At 40.4% G+C, this 9,620-nt stretch overlaps 1 long non-coding RNA gene across 1 annotated transcript; it reads right to left on the bottom strand.

Moving 5' to 3' along the window:
• Nucleotides 1-569: 569 nt before the first annotated feature.
• Nucleotides 570-1,845, bottom strand: LOC116782653. Its single transcript, XR_004355299.1, has 3 exons — nt 1,770-1,845; nt 1,543-1,638; nt 570-682 (listed from the first exon to the last, which is right to left on the bottom strand). It is a non-coding gene; the product is annotated as an uncharacterized LOC116782653 (long non-coding RNA).
• Between the last annotated feature and the right edge of the window lie 7,775 nt (nt 1,846-9,620).

The raw sequence follows: 9,620 nt of genomic DNA, 5'->3' as shown, positions 1-9,620 counted from the left end.
GTCCTTGTTTAAGACAAGAAAACAACAAAGTGCTGTAGTCTGACTCCTCTTCCCCCCCTTCAGGCTGACACTCAAGAAATTGAAATCAGGAGGACATGAAGCTCGCTCCTTCTCTGGTGGCATAAGGGAAGCTGGGAGTATTCAGAACTTCAGAACTGGTTCTTCCATTTGCTCCAGGGTGGAAGAGATGCTTCCTCACATGGTATCACCTTCCCAGTTCTGCAAAGAGTGGCCACTCTTTGACCTGGAGAGGCCACTTTGTATGTGTGAGGGAGACTGGTCATTACAGTAAGATGAACTTTTTAATGCATCTTAAAAAAGCACTAAAAAAACACAGCTGCTTTGTCAATTTTAATTCACTTTCTAACTCCATGCTTAGTACTCATGAGAGGTTTATATTACCAGTTTAATAGCTTACATTACGACCAGCTCAAACTACTAGTGTGATTTAGAAAGCTGGAAGAGTGGTATTGAAAAAGGCCATGAGCATGGCACACTCTTTCAATTCATTTTTCCACCATTCTGTCATTCTGGACAGCCCCTAGATATTCCTCTGAGTTTACCTAGGTACAGTGTATGCTTGGCCTGGTGTGCTCTGGATGATGCCCTCCATCTATGCAATACACCATGCTTGACGTGGTTATGGTCTCCACAGACTGGTGAGCTGGTCTGAAGGATGGTCCTGGCAGGAGTCATAAGATGTACGTTAAACGTATTCAAAGAAATCTTCTAATCTTCTTCCTGGGGAGGCTTTATAAGTGGCTTCATCTCCCTAGTGCAGACTACGTGTCACCTTGTCACAGGTGAATTGTTAAGAAAAGTCCTCATTGTGGGGTTAACTAAAAGGGGCTTATTAATCATTAAACCATGATGAAAGGATAATTAGGTGATGACAGAATGAAAATTAAATTTCAATCAAAATAGTGATTAAGCAACAATTGAATGGTAATTAAACAATGATGTAATAACGATTTGATGATGACGTCACAATTATTTAAAATATGGTTAAAATGATAATTTAGACAGCTGTCAAACACTCTACTACTTACTACACTTCTAATTAAGCTAGAGAGGGATATATAAATGCTGCTAGCATACAGTAAACTCTTAGGCCTAATGCAAAATATTGCTTACCTTGTTCTAGATATGAGATCCTGGGTCAGGGATTTCTCAGACTTGAAAAGTTACCTTGAGAGGTGTCTCTCCCCAAGAGGAGGTCACTGCTGAGGAGCCTGTTGCTGTACAGGATTGCTCAGTAGGTTCAGGGAGGCTACAGGTATTTATAGTATCAAGTGGCTGACTCATAATCAATCCCCCCATTTGGTGCGTGTACTGGAGTGAAGCTGTCGCAGTTTTACTTTTGTCTAGTCCCAGCTCAGGCTGGTACCATTAATTCCTGGTAAGACATGGCCTAGACTCCTTAGTCCCTGAGAAGGCCTTGTAGAGTTCTCCTGGCTTGCAGAACAAGGCTGTTTTCATTTCAAGTTCTGACCCCCGAGACACCTGACCACAGCCCCCACAAATACAATCCAGTAAACATACCAGCAAAGAAGGTGTCTCAGTCAGAGTTCCAAGACATCCCTGATAAACTCAGTTGAAACTTCCTTGATGGGGAGTAGCGGGCAGAACAAAGAAACCCTGATGGGTGCAGGACAAAGAAACTGTGACCTTCCAGGAAAACAGGAGTCAAACAACAACTGTTCCAGGAACAGATGTCCTACACACAGATATTTATGCCATAAAGGTGTAAAAAGTAACTTGCTGCCTACCCAAAATGAGCTTCTCTGCAAGAGGTCTCCTGGACAGACCGGTCACTTGCTGGGGATGCAGCATGGAGTCTGGGGCTGACTCTGGACTTCGCAGTGTGGATCATCTTTATTTGATTAGACCCACTCTTAAGAGAAGTTTGGTCAGTGTCATGCTGGTAACACCTTGCATAATATATTTATAGGTATGCACACAGGTAAAGGTTTGTAAGTATGTATTTGTTTCACTCACTGGAATACAGCAGTAACTTCTAATATATCTATATTTGCTTTACTCCTGTAATATATATACTTGTTTTCATAGTAGTAATTTTGAAATGACTTGTAGCATATATTTATATGTTTTTACTACTAGCAGTTTTTGTAGTAATTCATAATAAAGAAATTCACAGAAACCCTGACCTCTGTGTCCTTGCGTACTCCAGAATTCTGAGAACCTCATGGTCACCATCTTTCACACCCATGAGTCAGCTAAACCCCACAGGTTGTGTCCATGACTGCTGCAGTACCATCACTGGAACCTAGAGAAAAGACAGAAGACAAAAAGAGCACATGGAAATCCAGAGAGGGAAAGCATTTGAATTAAAGGAATTTCATTCATTTTGGAACACAGCAGCTTCCTATGCCATCTGCAGCTGTATTTACTGTGGGTGGAGAGCTGGCTTTGATTACCAAAATCCAGGCAAAATATTATCCTTGCCCAATAACTTGATAAACACAGCACCAGTATTTTACTGTAACTTTCATACCACAGGTCAGGCGCTAACACAGTAAAGCAAGGACCATGGGAACAAAGGTGACTAGCTGGGTAAAAGACCACACATAACATTGTTTCCTCTACTCCTATAGCAAGATAGTCCTCGAGTGACTGCCAACAGGAAAAATGAAGGAATTTTAATGAAATTCAGCAGAAAATCTCCCATGGCTGTTGAAAATAACAATATCGGAGCTTTCTTTCCCGTTCTTTAATTTTTTCTTTTTCTTGATTTTTTTTTTCTCCCTATCTTCAAAATGCCAATTTATAGCCGTAGTCCATTTGTATTTTATAGCAATAAAGCATAATGAATATCTCCAGGGGAGAGAGGATGATGTTAAGTGGGAGCTGGGATTGCTTAACATCACTGTCAGCATCTGTCAACTCATTTTTAAAGGTTTCACTCACAGAAAACCAGCTCATGAACTGCTTCTGTATTCCACATTACTGTTTGCTTTCCTTTGTTGAGGAAAACCCAGCACTTCAAGCAATGGAAAGTTTCATAGGGGAACAAAAAAAGCACCTGAGGATATTTCTGGAAGCAACATGAAATTACTATCTCAAAACATAATGCAACCCGTGAGGGAAATTGTTTTCCTTCTCTTCTGTAACATATTCCAATAAAAGGAATTATCATAAACCAAATGATTAATTAAAAAGCATAAAATGTATTAGAGATGCTGTAGGCTGTTCAGCCAGGTCTGAAGACTGGGTTCATCTCCAGTGTAGACATCCAGAGTACAGATAAATTTCTATGGCTGAGATAATTTTGAAGCAGACAGAGGGGAGCAGGTCAGAGGACTGCTCCCCACAACTCCTGCTGACCACAGATGGATTGTCTGCTGAGATGAACCCTGTCCTAAGTGCTTAAGTCAGGCTTTGGGAAAGCCTGACAGATCTGGGATCTGAAAGTCCTGAAGAGCTTGCCATGAAGGGAAGGTTATAAAGAGGAATGCGACATGTACATCCAGGGAATGGGAAGAAGGAAGATATAAGGAGTGTGGCAGGGGGACACCGACATCTTGGCAGAAAGAAAGCTGAAGACTGTTTTAATTTCTGCTGCGGGCTGTAGGATGAGAATAGGATTAAGGAGAAGCTGTTGTGCTGTAAGGAGTTGGTCTCCTTGGGGTAAGATGACAGAATTGCAAATTACTTTAAAAAGGTTTGAGCTAATGTTTGTGTTTGAGGTAGGTGTGGAAGGAAAAGGAAAGAAGCAAAACCATCTGGGTAGTGTTATGTGTTGTGAGTGCTGCTGATTACTAAAAGCCTACTGAAAAAATAGTTGTGGGTGATCAGTGTGCTACAATGAATGACAGGAATGCCACAGGGAGGGGACTGTCACAGGTAAGATTATTTTTGTTTATATGCAAGAATGGCAATGAAAGTCTGCCTCATAGGCTTTAAATATATCCATTTTTAAGGCTGATAAATCTTAACTAGAGCTAATATACTAGCACTGAGCAAAAGCTATGTCATGACACAGCCATGACAAAACCATTCTATTTAAAATGGTTTTGCTCAATTCCCTCCAGTTTCCCACCAGTTTCTACTTCTTATTTCAAATTGGACTCTTTCTATTGTCCTTCCTGTTTGCACACAGCTCCTCTTTTTGCAACCTACGTTTATGGTAAGGTAGGTACACAGTGGCTGCAAAGAAAAATCGTTGTGCCAAGAAATGTATTTTAGACTTTACAACACATAATCATATAATTATGGAATGGTTTGGATTGGAAGGGTCCTTAAAGATCATGTACTAAAGGATAGTGGATAGGTGTTATTAATAGAGAAATAACAAACTAGGAATAAGCATTACTAATTTTTGAGTTACTGGTAGTAAGTATGACACTACAGTTCCAGATGTGTTCACCACTCCAGATTACTTGAGCTTTTCCTAAGACTTCCTTGCAATTAGGTTAGCATCAGATCCCTATTTAGGTTGTGCGCAAAGCTTCTGATGACTAATCAATTAAAACCTATTAACAATGGCTGTACTGTTTATTTGTTACAACATTTTAGCAAAAACAAGGCTTCTGCAGGAGCACAGTGACAATGCCAGTACAAGACCCTGAAACATGCATCCAGCAGACAAAAAAACCCACTGCTTGGCAAAATATTAATCGAAGTATTCTGCCTAGTCTCTGGAAGCATTTGAGGCAGCACTTAGCACAGTGATTTATGTTCAACCTTGGAAAGTCAGTAAATTACCCTCCAAAGGCAAAGGGTACATGCTCCAGTCATGGGAAATCAACTGCCATAGATAATTAATTATTTTATCATGAGCATTATCTTCTAAACACTAATACTTTGATTTTCTTGCTTTTTAGGTGAAAGGGATGTCAAAGCTGAGGTAAAAATAGTTTTGAATTTTGTTTCCTATGTCTCATGCTGTTCTGAGCTTTTACAGTGGTTGAAGAAAGCAGCAGTACAATAATTTCTATGTGCTTCTAAGGCAACTAATCCTTCCTGCTAATCTAGGGTGAAATCACCAACATACCCTAGTTTCTCCTGAGATAAGAGTTCTATTTTTCAAAGCTTAATCCTCTGCAAGTTACTGCTTCTAAAGATTCTTTCTTTTTCAGTTACCATATTTCAGGGCCTTCTGCAACTGTGTGCATCCTTTTTGTGTTCTAGCAACTTGAAGAATAGTCTTGTACGGGTTTCCTTGGGCCATTTTGCTACTCTGGTTTACTTAGTGCTTTTGTTCATGTAATGACAGGACAAGGGGTAATGGTTTCAAACTGAAAGAGAGTAGGTTTAGGTTAGATATTAGGAAAAAAATCTTTACTGTGAGGGTGGTGAGGCACTGGAACAGGTTGCTCAGAGAGGTTGTGGATGCCCCATCCCTGGAAGTGTCCAAGGCCACGTTGGATGGGGCTCTGAGCAACCTGGTCTATTGGAAGGTGTCCCCACCTATGGCAGGGGGGTGGAACTAGATGATCTTTAAGGTCCTTTCCAATCCAAACCATTCAATGATTCTATGAATTTTAGAGGTATTCTAGCAAGATACTGGATTATCTGATTAGACATGCAGCCATTGTACAGTTTGTCCAGATTTTATTGTGTGAGGTCCCTTTCTGACTGAGTGAGAAGGCTAAATCTAGAAATCCTTTGCTCACAGTTCGAGGGTTTTTTGATGCATGTTGGCTCTTACTGTACAGTATTTAAGAATAATTTCTGAGCACACATTGTACAAATTAATGAGCAAATAGCAAAAGCATATGTTAGAGAGCTGGTCTATGATAACAGCGGACAGATCTTGGTCATAACAGACGAGTATGTTTTAAACTCTATCTATCTATCTATCTATCTATCTATCTATCTACTTATTTATTTATATATGAGGGATAAACTACTGCATCCATCTTACAGACTTTACTGAAAATTAATTACAGCCATTTCAGCTGCACTTCTGCTGACTCCAAGAGCTCTAACCCACAGAACAGGATAAGATCTTGAGGTGGATGTGTGTCAGGCAGAGATAGAGATTGTGAAACTTGATTTTCATTTCAATGACTCAACTACTTGCTAGTGAAGGTGTCACTTGCTTTGGTTCTGATGTGTATTGTTAGTGCTAACATATGTCTCCGCCTCAAGGAAGTCCTAAGGAGACAAATCACCCGGAAGCCATTCCAGGATCTGCCTTGAAAACTGTTTTGGTTCAAACCAGGACTACTCAGGTAATGTCAGTAATACAAGCATGGCTGATTTAGTGAAGCAGCAACGTGGTAAAGCCAAGAAAGTGGGGCTTTGAACCTACTTAGTCACAGTGGAAATCAACAAAGCTATATAGCTTCTTTGTGCTGAAGGCAAAAAGGATAAGTTCCCAATCACTATTCTCAGGAGGCATGGAAAGGAGTCACAGAAAATACAGAGAAGAAGCATTCTGTAAAGAAATCCACAGCGATCTTGGGTGGGCCAGGAGGAGAAAGGTGCTCTGAGCATGCATTCCTGGCTAAGTGTTGCAGCGACAGTCTCTTAAGTGCCAAGAACTCCTCTGCTTAAGCAGCAGTTGCATTTGGAAATGTGAAGAAGTGATTTTGATGTAGAACTTAAGAAATATTTTCTAGCTTTTTAAAAAAAAAATAAAATTAAACATTGATTTTTATTTTAAACCAGATTCCAAATGCTGTCTGTTGAGTTAACTGGTATATTCATGTTTCTCACTTACTTAAAATGTCAATTTGAGATCAGTTGTTCTATCCAGTATAAATTTGCTTCAAGTGCAGATCGATACACCTGATCAAATATGAACTATGCACTCCCTCTCTTTTCTGTGGAAATGCCAAGCAGTATATCTGAAAAAATCTCAGTACACGAGAACCTGTTCCAGGTTACTGTGACATGTACTAAATGGATCTGACATGCCTTTGCAGGAGTAACACGAAAAGCACTGAGTACAATGTGATGTGTGTGTCCTTATGTTTCTGTTGCTACCCTGTTCTCCCTAAGAAGAGAGAGTTTTGTACAAGAGGGTGTTAAGGGGTGGGATCTAGTAGGATATGTAGCTACTCAGTGTTGATTTGGACTTTGGACTTGGGTGACCAGAAAATCAACCACCTCAAGATTTAGGATTTTCTGGAATAAGGATCTTGGTGGCCACAACCCCTGTTGGTGTGCTAAAATAGGTGGATCAGACTGTAGGATACTCAGAACTGGTGTGTGTTTTCAATGATTTGTAGCTTATGGTGCTGCAGTAAGCTGTAGCAAGATTTAACTACGTATAAATAGTCTCTCTGACAAAAATTAGTGTTTCTTTCTTGCCTTCCACATTAACCCATATTAAACTATAAGTCAAAAGAGTCCTGCGCAGAACCTCAGTGGAATGACCAAACAGCCTTTGAATTAACTACTGTGACATAGTCACCACTTACAACATCGCTGATTGTTGTGTGGGGAGAGGAGCCGTACCTTTCAGGCCCAACTGGAACAACGCACTGTGCTGTTCTGAAGTTCAGCCAGGCCAGTTACTCCTGGATACTGAAGGACACAGACCCCTGTCTGGCTTCTTGGTGTTGACTGATTTCTGAAAAATGCAGTCTCGCTAGCAGCCTAGGCACCGGTCCAGAGGTCTGAGACCTGAAACATGCCTCAGAGGCCTACAGTTGGTAGCAATGACAGGCTTTTCCCAATTACGTGTTTATATGGTGCTTAGGTACACTCAGACAGTTGACTGAGTAATTGACATAATAGGTTAGGTTGTAAAACTCACCTGGGAAAACAGCTCTACGGTGGAAAACCAGAAATTTGCAAATTACTGCTTTCTAACTGGACTCTTACTAATGTTTCAGAATCAATTCATTCACATCACTCTTAGTAAACTCTAGGAAACATCCTCTGCTCTGCAAAAAATGCATACTTTGCTCCTGAGTCACAGTTTGACAGTGCTGACAGTTGCGTGCGTTCTTTTGGAAGTGTACTTTCAGTTCGTAGTGATTAGTTTCTCTAAAATGAGTGCCAGAGAGTACTTTAGGGGGGTTACTTTAAAAGTGTGGTCATGACAGATATGGGATATCAGATTTATGGATATAGACATGTGCACCACATTCTACAAATGACTGTTTTTTCTTCAACATTTACCAAGCATTCTATACATCAAATATATAAGTCATTACACTTCCTTGAGACTACTGATTTCTGGCATGCTCCCTATTCTCTTGCTACATGATGGAGAGCTTTCCTGATCGTTGCTAGCTACTGGGAGACACTTCTTTCTCTCAACCCTCCTGAGTCACTGTCCTACTCAGAACAGCTGGGCCCAGTTCATCACTGGATGGGTGTAACCCAAAACTGTGTATTCTATAGCCTTCCATGCCATTTCCCAGAAACTGTTGTCAATAGACTATTTGCACCCTCTGCCCAGAGCAGCCTGACTCATCAGGCTACAAACTAGGTGCTAAAAAACCTTCGAGATAGAAGGGTGGCCCATTGAGGAACCCTCTGCCCTGAGGGAATTACTGAGCATTCCTGCCTGAACTGGAGAATATATAATCTTGGAGTCTTGGGACTTTTTTAACCACTCGTGGGATCCAGAGGAAGACTGCAGGCCACCGCTCTCAACAAGACTGCAGCCACCACTCTCGACTGGACTGCAACCACCACTCTTCAACCAGACTGCAACCACCACTCTTGACCAGACTGCAACAGCACTCTCACCAACAGGTTTTTCCCTCTCCTTTTACTTTCGACTCAGGGGGCCCAACAAACACCACTCTGTTCATGCCCCAGGGTTGTGGGTTAAAACCAATTGTTTGTCTGTATAATCGTACTTACTGTATTATTTTATTAAATTGTTATTCTGATTTATAATCTCTCTTTTGAGTTGAGTTCATTTGCCCTGCTGGTTTACCTTTAAATCAGCACAGTCACCAACTATCAAACTTTGTGCAGCTTCATTTGAAGCATTGCAAAGTATTGGGCAGATAAACTCTTAGAAAACTCTATCATCTTTGTTCTTAAGATTGTTATGGCCTATGAAATTTCCCCAATTTAGCCAGTCACCTTAACACCCCTTGACTCAAAAACAGTGAAGGCAAAAGCAGATAAAAACAATTTTGCACAGCTAAAATACAGTTTGCAATGGCTTACAATCACACACAGCAACAGGAATAGAAATTTCCCTGTCCAGCTTAAAAAGGGTTTTCTCCCCAATTATATTATCAGATAAGCTGGTAAACATTTCACAGCTTTCCTCTCTGAGAGGTCCATGGCTCAAGCCAGCTCTTCATCTTGGTACTGACAACACAGAAGAAGTCAGTATGAGAATCCCTTATTATTTCCTTTAATTAGTGTTAATGAAACCAAGAAGGAAGAAAACTAACCTTTCCATCCCAAAATATCCCAAGCTTCCCACTTGGAAAAGGGTAATGGTTCTGTAAGTCTGGATTGGACATCTCATCTACCATTTAACAAGTAAAACATGCCTTCCCACATTTTTCCAAATCCTTAACCAAGTTGACAATTTGGAAATTTTTCAAACCTCAAATGAAGCTTCTTCTTACATTTCATTTTTATAATTCCTATTAAAATGTATGTCTACTTCAACTGGAATACAAATAAAATTAATGAATGTGGATCTTGAATAAAAGCAGAGACAGGGATAA

Source organism: Chiroxiphia lanceolata, chromosome 2 (genome assembly GCF_009829145.1).
Source record: "Chiroxiphia lanceolata isolate bChiLan1 chromosome 2, bChiLan1.pri, whole genome shotgun sequence".
Taxonomy (NCBI): domain Eukaryota; kingdom Metazoa; phylum Chordata; class Aves; order Passeriformes; family Pipridae; genus Chiroxiphia; species Chiroxiphia lanceolata.
The sequence above is the reverse complement of the archived record's forward strand: the minus strand, read 5'-3'. Positions and strand labels throughout refer to the sequence as shown.